The 13,089-nt window shown below is 39.1% G+C and overlaps 1 long non-coding RNA gene across 2 annotated transcripts in view; it reads right to left on the bottom strand.

The window, feature by feature from the left end:
* Positions 1–13,089, bottom strand: part of LOC113604424 (uncharacterized) — a 200,406-nt gene that overhangs the window by 50,787 nt on the left and 136,530 nt on the right. For both annotated transcript variants that reach the window (XR_003426370.2, XR_008293495.1), the window contains exons 3-4: positions 12,676–12,800; positions 12,003–12,177 (exon numbers count right to left, since the gene is read on the bottom strand). This is a non-coding gene — a long non-coding RNA (uncharacterized LOC113604424). The remainder of the gene's footprint in view (positions 1–12,002; positions 12,178–12,675; positions 12,801–13,089) is intronic.

Genomic DNA, 13,089 nt, shown 5'->3' with positions numbered 1-13,089 from the left:
TTGTGGTGAACAGAGCATAATATAGAGAGTGGCTGAATCACTATTGTACACCTGAAACTAATGTACCATTGTCAACTATACTCAAATTTAAGAATTTTCTTTTGAGTGACTGATGGCTTAGTCGGTTAAGCATCTGACTTTGGCTCAGGTCATAATCACACGGTTCGTTAATTCAAGTCCTGCATTGGGTAAACTTGAGCCCCGCTTCTCTCTCTCTCTTTCTCTCTCTCCCTCACTCACTTGAGGCCTCTCTCTCTCTCAAAAAACAATTGTTTTTTAGAAATTTAAAAATTTGGAAATTTCATTTCTAAGAAGTTCATTTTTTTCCGAATGTGCTTTATCTTTTAAAAATCTTTTTAGCGGTTGCCCTAGAGATCATAATATGCTTTTATAACTAACTTAACTATATTTTCAAATAATACTATACTGTTTCAGACACCTTAAAAAAGATTATGAGCCAGTCCCCCTCCCATCCCCTGTAACATTGTTGGCATTCGTGTCATCGTCCATACTGATCTATTAGATCAATTAAGAATATGATGAGATTTTGTTTTACTTCATTATTTTTCCAGTGCTTTCTCTTTCTTTTTGTAGATCTGAGTTTCTTCTTTCTGAAAAATTTCTTTTAGCATTCCTCACAGGGCATGATTGCTGGCAATGTATTCCCTGTTTTAGTTTGTCTAAAGGAAGTCTATTTCTCTTTCACTCTTGAAGGGTGATTTTGCTGGATATAGAATTCTAAGTTGGTGTGTTTTGTTTTTCTTTCAACACTTAAAAATTTCACTCTGTTCTCTTCCTGCTTGTATGGTTACTGACACAAAGTCCACTGTAAATTATTATCCTTGTTCCTCTAGAGATAAGGAAATACCTTTGTGCCCTCAGCTTCTGTTAAGATTTTATCTTCGTCTTAGGTTTTGTGCACTTCATTTCTTGTGTTTTGATCCACTCTTAGACATTTGTCAATACTTGGTTTGCATTAATTCCACAATCTTTAGTTCTTGGGTTCTGATTACATATATTTTTTCCCGACAACTCTTGCTAATATGATTTTTTCCTTTTCATATCTTGTTATTCTGAAGTGTGAGCTCATCCTTGGTGTATCTGTTTGGGAAAAATCAACCTCTTGAGCTGATGAAGTGTCTTTTTTTTTCTTTTTGTAAGTATGTTTTTAACTTCTGCAAGGTAGTGGTTGCAATATCAACTGTGGATAAATTTAAATTTATTTCTCAGCCTGAGTTTTTCCCAATTACAACAGTATTATGAATTTGAATCCCAAAGACATATGAGGGCATGCCTATGCTTATAAATACTTAAGCGATTTTTAAAAATTTACATCCTAGACTGAAACAGGCAAAGTCCTTTGCTTGCTCCTACATTAAGAGGGTAACACTTGGAAGTATCAGTTAAGAGGTCTTCAAGTATTTCAAATTCAACCTATTTGGAGGTAAACTCTTTATCTCTTCCCTCATAGATTATCAGTACTACGATGGAATTATCGTGATGATTTAGTAAGGTATAGTGTGGTGGTGAATCCCTCAATAAAACATCATCGAGTTACAATACATCAACATAGTCAAGAGTTAGTAAATTAAACATTGTGTTTGGCATAGTCACTTAAAACTAGAGGCTTTAAACCACCTAGAAGAATTCCTATCAGGCCCTGTATTGGCCTTATAAGCTAATTCCAAAAGAAAAAAAAAGACTTAAAAATTAATTACCACTATATAAATATTTTATAATTTCTTCAGAGCATAATGTCAATATTTCAATGCAAAATCCCTTGAGCCTGACTTCTGGTTCATGAGTTGCTAATGCTGTTAGTTATTTGCTGTATCGAGATCCTTTCGCCCATAAAGAAAACTGGGTTCTCTTAAAACAAAGACTAATTTTTGATTCCCCCTCCAAACCCACCTACCCCAAACCTATACCCCTACCCCCGGCCAGCTCTCCTCTCTCAGGAAATGGCAGCTCCCCTCGAGGTGTTCAGACTAAAATCCTGGGGTCATCTTGATTCCCCTCTCTTTTACCAATCCTATCTACTCCTCCAGCAAATCCTGAAAACCTTACCTTTAAAACGTATCCAGAATCCAAACCTCTCTCTCCAGCATGTTTGTTGTAAGCTGGTAACTAATCTATGTGCTTCTATCTTTTCTGTACTCCACAGAACGACCAGAGTGAGCCTTTATTATTTATTCAGGATACGGCACTTTATTTACGGAGTCAGACCACATCACACCCTGCTTATAACTCTCCAATGACTTCTCATCTCACTCAGAATAAAATTCAAAGTTCTAAAGCAACATGCCTCAAAGACCCTATGTGATGCAGCCAGAGAGCAGAATGTCTTGCAACTCAGTTAATGTAACTCCCTTCTCCAATGTCTATTCCTCAAGGAGACTGTCCCGGACCAGGGGACATAAAACTATAGCACATCCCTTGCGGCACTTGGGTAGCTCAGTCAGTTAAGCTACCGACTTCAGTTCAGGTCATGATCTCGCGGTTTGTGAGTTCGAGCCCCGCATCAGGCTCTGCAATGACAGCTCAGAGGCTGGAGCCCGTTTCGGATTCTGTGTCTCTCTCTCTCTCTGCCCCTCCCCTGCTCACGCTCTGTCTCTCTTTCCTTCAAAAATAAATTAACCTTAAAAAAAAACTATATCACATTCCCCTGTCACTCTATCCCTTCCTCTGTTGTATTATGCTTTCTTTCTATCCATAGAATCACCTAGTATTCCTACACACTTCTCGACGTTTACTCATTATCTATTGATAATAATCTGTCTCTGTGGAGTTTGCTGTTATTTCTACAGGAGCCAGATCACTGGCTGGGAACAAAGTAGGTGCTTTATCAACATCTGTTCATTCATCGAAAAACATTTGTTTCACTATATTTAGTGTTCAGAATAAAGTGTTGAGCCGAATGTCCATGTGTTCAATACATTATTAAACATAGAACAATAAAAAAATGTATATTGGTTTTATAAAGGGTGTATAAACAGAGCATGTCATCTGCTTTAGGGAACTGAGTCACTTCTCTGAAGAACTGACATCTGTACAGATATGGGTGTGTGAAAGGTATTTTGAGTGACAAGGGCATTTCAGGTTGAGGATCAGCGTGTGCAAAGGCCCTGTGGCAGGAAGGAGCAAGGCGTAGTCATGTAACTGAGAGAAGCCCAATGTGCCTGTTGAACACAGGAAAGGGGGAGACTGAGAGTAAGACAAATAGTGGGCAAAGCTCAAAAGTCTGCACAGATCTTGATAAAAGTATTCTTGATCCTTGGGCAACTGAGCAGTTAGTGCAGTTTGAAATATTTAGATCAGGCAATCAGGTTCCCATGGAAGAAGACAATTGTGCCTCCAGGGAATGAAATGCAGAGACTTTTGCCATAATCTGCAACATGAACTAGGAAATGGATTGCAGCCTATCTGTGGATAGTTTCCTAGAGACATCCGGAGGTTGAATTGGCATTGCCTGATGACTAATTAGACTCTGAGGAAATTGTTAAGTATCACAAACACCTCCTAGATGAATGGTTTGCTCAGATGTAAGGACAATGGCGCTGTTTGCTGCTTTGGGAGGGAAAGGAAGGTGCGAATATGAATTTGGACGCACACACTTTTCTCTCCTTCAGCAGTGATATTTAGAGACTGCATTATTGTTCCTGAACAAACTCAGCCCTCCAATTTCTGCAAATTATGTTGGTAAGAGAGCTGCTCATTTTAAAACTATCCTCACATGTATGACTGCATCTTAAATGTGGCAGATTTTAGAAGTGTCCCAGCAAATAACTGTAATACATTATAAGGTCCCTTATGACCTTTATTTTCTCTTTGCTATGCTGCTGTGGAGTGATTTACTCATGCTTGTTTGCATGACAAGGTGGGGGAATTTGAACCTAAAGAATATTTTAAAAAGTAATTCTTGTCTCCAAACAATTTAAAGTTTGAAATATGTAATAAATAATGTCCAAATAATAAAGTAATACATCTTCTAGGAACAGTTCTCTCTATAAGAAGCAGGTCTCATGGATTATCTTCATTGCCAATAATCAGAATCTTAAATCAGAGGCAAAATATTAGCTCCTGAAATATTAGTGTCAGTAGAAAAATACAGAGATCCTTCATCATTTAATTTCAGTAGAGGCTACCTCAGGGTTTTCTTTCTTTTTGTTTTTAATTAAAAATTTTTTTTTTGAGACACACACATACACACACACACACACACACACACACACACACACACACACACACACAGTGTGAGTGGGGGAAGGGAAGAAAGAGAGGAGGAAAGAGAATCCCAAGCAGGCTCTGTGAGATCATGATGTGAGCTGAAATGGAGAGTGGGACACTTAACTAACTGAGCCTCCCAGGCCCCTCAACCTGAGTGTTTTCAAATAAATGACAGAAGTAAACTCAACAGAACATTTTATTAATTTAAAAACTGGTCATAAGTGGGTTTGAAATAATTCTATTTTACTGAAACATTATGAAAATATAGATCTTGAAGTCAACTATTTAGGTTTGAATTATGAAATACTTAATCATTACTTAGATGGTTTAACAATATCAAAATATCTGAATAATTATCTATTTTCACTCTTTATATAAGTGGCTGCTACTCTATGGAAACAACCACAATTATATATATATATTATTAAATTTAAATGCAATATATTAACTTTGCATCTTGGTTCAGAGTATAATATTGAAGAAAACCAAAAACAACATTGCATCTAACCCATGGGGGAATAACACACACACACACACACACTCACCCACCCACCCATGAATCTAGCCATTTTCCATTACTGCAAAGTATATTCTGACTTAGAAAGTGAGCCAAATGTCCCACAGAAAGGAAAAATCACAAGCAGCTCTCTTTGAAGTAGATCTGACCTGAACCACCTACAGCTCAAAAGCACATTGAAAAAGAATCTTTTCATGATTTGAAGGAAGTCATCTCACTGTTGCTGAGCATGACTGGGTAATCAGAATTGGAGTGGGAATCTATAGGGAAAAATTACTTTAACACAGATTGGTTATCCTTGAGGTGTGATTCAGTCGGTTGGGCATCCAACTCTTGATTCCTGCCCACGTCATGATCCCAGGGTCGTGGGATCGAACCCTGCATTGGGCTCTGTGCTGAACATGCAGCCTCCTTAAGATTCTCTCTCTCTCCCTCTGCTACTCTCCCCACCCACCTCTCAAAAATAAATAAATTAAATTAAATAGACTGGTTATCCTTACATGAATAACTAAGCCTTACATAAAAGATAGGATTACCATATTTGGGTTTATATAACATGTATCTTGATATTCCAGAGACAATATATTTGGTAAAATTACTAGAAAATCATGTAATAGTCATTTCATTATTGAACAGAATTTGTATAGAAGAAACTTCTTACTAACTGACAAGGTTGGGCTCTTACGAAGAAAGCTGCTGTAAACACTTGTCTGCATGTCTGTGTGGGACATAGGTTTTCATTCCCCAGAATAAATATCTAGGAGTTGAATTGCTGGGTCAGAAGGAAAATCTATGTTTCACTTTTTAAGAAACCCTCAAACTGTTCTCTTAAATGATTTTATAATTTTGTATCCTTCCCAGTAATGTAGGACGGTTCCAGATGCAAGAAATACTCACCATCCTTTGGTATTTTCAGGTGCAGTGGTATTTCACTGTGGTATTAATTTGCATATCCCTGATGACTAATGAGGTTGAGCATCTTTTCACCGGCTTCACAGCAAATTGTATATTTTGCAACTCACGTGTTCAACTATTTTGCCACTTATTTTAAATAATTTTTTTATTTTAGAAAGTTTTAGATTTATAGAAAAATTTGTGAACACAGTACAGTGTTCCCTTACACCCTTGACCCAGTTTCCCCCATTATTAATATTTCATATTAGCATGGTGCGTTTGTTAATTTAAATGAGCTGAGATTAAAACACTACGAAAACCCATACTTTATTCAGCTTTCTTACTTTTTACCTTATGCATTTTTTCTGTTCCTGGATCCCATTTGTGATAATGTGTTATATATAGTAATCATGTTTCCTTAGGCTACTTGTGAAAATTTCTCAGACTTCTCCTATTTTTGATGACCTTGACAATGCAGAGTAGTGGTCAAGGATTTTGAAAAACGTACCTCTACTGGGATTTTTCTGATATGTTTCTTATGATTAGCTTAGGGTTATGGGTTTGGGGAAGGAAGAACACAGGGGTACAGTGTAATTTTTTATCACATAATATCAAGGCTACATAAATCAATGTGACTTATTTCTCTTGATGTTAACCTTGATCTCCAGGCTGAGGTAGTGTTTGTTGGGTTTCTCCACAATCAAGTTACTCTATTTTTTTTCCCTTTTCCATACGGCGTTCTTGAGAAGGAGGTCACTGGTGCAGCCCACACTGAGGAGAGGGATTTATACTTCAATTCGCCGGGGGCAGACTATCTACGTAAAATATTTGCAATTCTTCTGCAGGGCAGATTTGTCTCTCCTCCTCCATTCATTTATTAATATCTGTATGGACTCAGAGATTTTATACTTATTTTATACTTTGTGTTATAATCTAATACCACTTTATCTCTTTTATTGCTCCAATCAACCCTCTTTAGCCATTGGGAACTCGTTCAGTTGGATCTTGTGTTGCTTTGACATTCACTGTAGTTTTTTGTTTGCTTGTTTGTACCATTTCCCTACTTTTCAGCACTGCAAGACACACCAGGCTCACCTTGTGTCTTCTGTCCCAGTTTCGTAACTAGCATTTTCCCAAAGATCCCCCCATCCTTTGAGTGGAAATGTGGATGTCTAGCAGAGATAGTTTTCCTTATAAAGTTTCAGGTGAAAAGGGTTTTTTTAAATATATTTTTTTAATGTTTATTTTTGTTTTTTAGAAAGAGAGACAGAGCATGAGTGGGGTAGGGGCAGAGAGAGAGGGAGATACAGAATCTGAAGCAGGCTCCAGGCTCTGAGCTGTCAGCAGAGAACCCGACACGGGGCTAGAACTCGGCAACGATGAGATCATGACCTGAGCCGAAGTTGAACGCCCGACCAACCGAGCCACTCAGGCACCCCCAGAGAAAAAGTTCTTAAATAATAATTTGGTAAAGCAGGATAATTCAAATAATCTTTATTTATCAATTAGTACTTTGTATTTGAATCTAGGCTTTGGAATCTATGTAATGGCTCCTACTAAACCTTACAAAAGCCGATCATGCTTTCTAGATGTTTTAATTATTTTAAAAACCAGTCTGCCAAAATAGAATTTCATGACAGGTGTAAAATTTACTGAAGTGGCCTTTCCCAGCTATGCTTGCCAACCTAACACAATCTTGGGGATAAGAGAAGCAGGCTAAAGTATTTATTATATGCCTGCTCTACCTGTAGTTTTCTTCCAGTGAACCTTCCTGTGCAAGGTGCAAAGGCACCCAACACACTGCGTTGGGGAGACAAGGGTACTACATTGTAATGATGGCAAACTCCTGGAGACACCATTACATTTACAGTCTAGTTTCAATTGTGCTCTACACTAGGTACATAATACAGATATTGTAAAAATCACTTAGGAGCCTTGGGTCACCTTCTGTTTAGGTGAGGAGGTTAGATTAGAGGATTTAGCAAGATTCTCTCAGGTGCTGACATGTTCCGCTAACACAATGCAACACAGAATTAAGAGTTGAAGTACTGAGTATAATTACTACAAGAGCTCAGAGAATAGAAACGATGATGTTCACTGAAACCACGGGGGAGGAAATGATGAAATATGTGTGACAGGGGATTTCAGGCGACTGCAAAATATTTAGTGCTTGGATTTATAACCAAAGTCAAACGTTTACGACCTGGTAATCACCCTTATGTTTTATTTCATGTGACAACAGCATCACTAACCTGAGCCACTTTCAATCAAATTGATCGGTTGTTTTATTAAACAGCTTAATGCTTATTACCGGGCTGAGGTCTAACAGAAATGTAGGACAGGTGGTTCACTGAAGAATAAAACACAAAGGTTATTTTAAGCCGAACTTATTTGTAAGAGTACGATTCCTGTTCTTTTAGTTGTCCCTCACTAATGAACTGCTCCTAGTGCTAACAGCAATCACTGCTGGCTGGAAAATAAGATGGCTTTTTAAATGATTCCCAGACGTTAGAGAATTCTGGTTAGAGAGTCTACTTGAGTTACTGTTTCTGGCCCCAAGAATTGTGTGAATCCCCACTTGCCATCAGAGAGCAGCATAGAGAAGGCTCTACCAAGTGTGGCAAATAATGTTTGCTACCAACTGCTGCTCATCATTTTCTCTGACAGATTCAGCTCACGATTAGAGGCTAAAGTAACATTCCCCACGGTGCTGAGATGTGAATTCATGAAAATAGCTGCCATCGGTAAACATTTTAAGTGTTGAAACAGCCATCCGCTTCCAGTCCCAGGGAAAAAGATATGGTATAATGAAATTAATAAAAGGAATAGATGTGCTTCCTGGATTCAGATCCTGTAGCACAGGGAAATTCACGTGTTTACGGGAAGACGGTGAAACAAAATTTTATTTTGCGCTTCTGATTCCCAAAAGCAAAATGCCCCAAATTAAAGATTTGGGAAGATGTTTTGGCTACATTGAGAACCTTTCACAAAATCACTTGGATGGTAGTTCAAGTTCAGATGCTAAAACTTTATCAATGGGACTCTGCTCTTGCATTATTCCTTATAAAGAAGTTTTCATTACCATATTACAGTGTGTTTTCTGCTCTTCTTGCTAGGTTGGTAACTGCTAATTGAAGAGAACTTATATCTGTTCACGTAGAAAAAAAAACAAAGTAAACAATAGGAAGAAAGCAGATGGGAATTCAATCCTGAATAACAACCCAAGTTCTCTTGAGCCAGTATAATTGACGAGTAGAAAGAACTCTCTTTTTGCAGCAAATCAGAAAACCAAGAATCTTGCCTTTACCACCAATTCGATGTGGAAACAAACAATTCATGTTATGTGTCAGGGTTTCAGTTCTTACGGAAACAAAATGAGTAAATAGGAAAGGATCATCTGTAAGATTTCTTCCAGGCATAAATAACTGATATTTACGTTAGCGAGAACACTACTGCCAGAGCAGAACCTTCAGATAAAAGAAAGACTCCACGCTGGTAAAGAAAATAAGTAGAAAAAGGAAATCAAACACTAAGAAGCTGGCTAGACTTACACAAAAAAAAACCTGACAAGAATCCCATTTGTAAGGAGGGGTATTAGACCATAAAAAAATAGACTGTTTGCATGTTAAAGTCTGGCCTTCATAATATAGATGAGGAAATTGGCCTCGGATGAGCGTAGGGCCTGGTTTGAAGTCAGGGAGTGTACAGAATGCGAGGCTGGAATCGAGGATCCCCGACTGCCAGGAAGCTGTCTCCAGGGCACCAGCTGCCCTAGCGTCATTCTGTCATTACCGCCACATTCGTCATGATATTACATGTTCTTCCTCTTCCTTTCAGCCGCTCAGAGAGATTAGATTTTCCTCCATAATCATTCATTCAGCAAGTATTTATAGAGCACATATACGTGTCAGGTACCACTCTCTAAGCAAGGGATACACTGCCGTAGATGATGGGGCATTTTTCTGTCATTAGAAGCACGCACAACAAATGTTGTGTGAAAATATTTCTCTCGGGGTGCCTGGGTGGCTCAATTGGTTAAGCATCCAACTTCAACTCAGGTCATGATCTCATGGTTCGTGGGTTCGAGCCCCGCGTAGGGCTCTGTGCTGACAGCACGGAGCCTGGAGACTGCTTCAGATTCTGTGTGTTCCTCTCTGTCTGCCCCTCCCTATGCACACTCTGTCTGTCTCTGTCTCCAAAATTAACATGAAAAAACATTTCTCTCTGTGACATTTCAGGCTTCTCTAAGCACTTCTACAGTCAAAATGAAATATCAGCTCAGATTATCTGCTGTGTATGAGCAGACAAAAACTGAACATGGACAACATGCTACCATGATTTAAACATATTCCTTTGAAAAGATACAAGTTTGAAACAAAAATTACCAAGGCAAGTCTTTTCTGTTTCCCAAAAATACTCAAAAAAGCTATGGATCTTAAATAGATACAGTAAGTGTGCACAGAATGAAATTCATCCACTTAAACATGAATCCATCATTCTCAGAAGTGCTGACGGGGAAGAAACAATTGTAGTTTTTTGTACAATTTTCAAATTTACTTACCTTATCTATTTAAGTATTTGGATATTTATTATAATTACATGTACTTAATTTTTAAAATTTTGAAAGGCTATTAATTATAGAGATGTAATTACAGAGATTAATTATAGAGATAACGATGCCCCAAAGAAATCAATTCTCTAATACAGAACACCTATGGGTAACAGAGATAAATAAAAATGATAAAAATACTAAAAAGAATGTTTTTAAGGTTTACATTAGTTTTCCCCATCCGTAGCCTACAATGTTATGTTTACTCATCTTTAGAAGATGTTAACATGACCTCTATAAAAAAATTTCTGTAAAAATTTTTACTTATAGGGGTGGCTGGGTGACTTAGTTGGTTAAGCATCCAACTTTGGCTCAGGTCATGATCTTGCAGTCTATGAGTTCAAGCCCCAGCTTGGGCTCTGTGCTGACAGCTCAGAGCCTGGAGCCTGCTTCAGATTCTGTCTCCCTCTCTGTCTGCACCTTCCCCCACTCACGCTCTGTCTCCTTCTCTCTCTCTCTCTCTCTCTCTCTCTCTCTCAAAAATAAATAAACATTTAAAAATATTTTTTAAATTTTTACTTACATAAAAATGCTGACCGGACATGAAATACAAAATAGGTCTACATTATCTTTAAAATTCCCCTAGCACTAGACAGGTACTATGGGTAATTCTGGTGGTACTCAGGATAATCTTACATACAAGCAGATGAAGAATCCTTGAGAAGATGTATTTAGATGCCCAAACAATTTAGATCGCTTAATAAATAGGCAAAATCCAAATAAGCAAGCCAACAACAACCCAAACATTGCATGATAAACTTTGTAAAACCAACCGGCAAGCCAAACCTCCCTATTACATAAATTGAGAAAAATTGTTAAAGTAAGTTTCAAGACCGAAGCACAGGGAATGACAAATGTGTATGAAATTTTTAAACATCACGTCAGATAAAACTTGGCGGCTTTTATGGATAATCATCAAAAGATCAGAGTCTGAAATGAAATGATTTCTTAAATCTCAGAGTTGGCAGCCGCCCTTGATGAGACGCTGAAATTAAACCACTGCAGTCAATTTGATGGCTCAGATCTCCCTCACAAAGCAGGCCGGCTGTGCTGACCAATGCGAGAATCTGTGGCTGTGAACTTGCCTCCCTAAAGATGTGTTCCATGTATCTACCAGCTCCTCTCACTACTGCCCTACCTCATCACATTCGGCAAAAGAGAAATCAAGTGACATTTTCATTTCCACTTAAAAACCACCTCGCCGAGGCCCCAACTTCGTTAGGTTCTGCTCCTGTTTTCTACTCACCACGAGGGGCAGTTCTGTCCGTGGACTACGGTCACCATTTTTCTAGCAACCAATAACCTTTCTCTCACCGGTTACTGAGCGTTTGTAACAAAGCTCTTTGCCCTTTTCTTTTTTAAGCTCCGGCTCATGTTTTCCTTCTTGCCAATGCCACGTATCTTAGAATTTTGCTAGGGTAGCATCTCATGCCCAGGTGCTACTTTCTAGGTCATGTTTCTGCTCCTGCACAGCAAGCCACCCCCGAACTTCCTGATTTAAAATAAGAATACTTTTGGGTGCCTGGGCGGCACAGTCAGTTAAGCGTCCCATCTCAGTTCAGGTCATGATCCCTGATTTATGAGTTCGAGCCCCGCATCGGGCTCTGCTCTGCAGCTCAGAGCCTGGAGCCTACTTTAGATTCTGTGTCTCCCTCTCTCTCTGCCCCTCTCCTGCTCATACTCTGTCTGCCTCTCTCTCTCAAAAATAAATAAATATTAAAAAACATAAAACAAGAATACTTTGTTACTGCTTACCTAGTCTACAGGCCAGCTGGGCAGCTCTCTGATCTCAGCTGGCCTCTCTCTTCTGTGTAGAGCACCTGTGGGTCAGCGAGGCATCTCTCCTCCCACGGGTGTGGTCTGGCTAAGCTTCTCCCTCTCATACCCCAGCGGGCCAGCTCAGGCTCTTTCCCAAGGAGGCCAGAAGGTTCTGAAAGAGAGTACAAGCAAGGTAAGCCTTCTCGAATCCTAGGCTTGGAACCGGCACAACCACACCTCCTTCGTTGGCCAACACACATCTCGACACCAGCCCAGATTCAAGAAATGGGAAAACAACTCCTATCTCTTAAGGGGAAGAGGCTGGATCACAAAGGTGGTCAACAAAGGGGACAATGAGGTCAGGTTAAAACAACATTTCCCCCCGGATTTCCTATGTTCTGAGTCGATGCCTTAATTAACTAATTAAACGCAGGAACATGTATGCCATAAAGAGCCAGTACTGACCCTCTGTCATTAAAGAGGAAGAAGGTCCCTCTCTCTGAATGATCAAAAGCAGTACACATTTCTATTTGATATCATCCGTTTACTAAGGGTAAATCACACTGAATACATGTACTTTATATAGTGTGGCTGTAAAAAAACATATGTAACGATTCCTTTTTTCCCTTTCATTCTCCGTTCCACCAAACAGCATGAGTGAGAGAAATACCATGACTAGAATTCCACTGCCATCTGCACACACGTAAGGCGATTGATCCGCTTTGGTTCTGAGTCACGTTTGTGGCATTTCATAAAACGCACCAGGTACGTGTCTTATTTAGGTTCTCTCTTGTCCTGAAATCATAAAATAAAATGAATTTTCCATGGCAATCTCTGTGTCTGTAGTTTAGTATAATACAGTGAGTGACACAAACCAGCAAACTTCCTGATGGTTTGAAAGCACAGTAAGCACACCAGCCCCCACTTTTCTTCCCCCTGTGTTAAGGTGCCACGTGGTTCCCCCTCATATGTCTGGGTTCCCTGTTAGATAATTCTCATTCCTGCTTCCCCAGGTTCCTTCTCTAAGCTCTCACCTTCTGCCTTCTCAACAGAAATCACACCGATGATAGGTGTGAGTTTTGCT

The sequence above is a fragment of the Acinonyx jubatus genome, chromosome E2 (genome assembly GCF_027475565.1).
Source record: "Acinonyx jubatus isolate Ajub_Pintada_27869175 chromosome E2, VMU_Ajub_asm_v1.0, whole genome shotgun sequence".
NCBI classification, from domain to species: Eukaryota; Metazoa; Chordata; class Mammalia; order Carnivora; family Felidae; genus Acinonyx; species Acinonyx jubatus.
The sequence above is the reverse complement of the archived record's forward strand: the minus strand, read 5'-3'. Positions and strand labels throughout refer to the sequence as shown.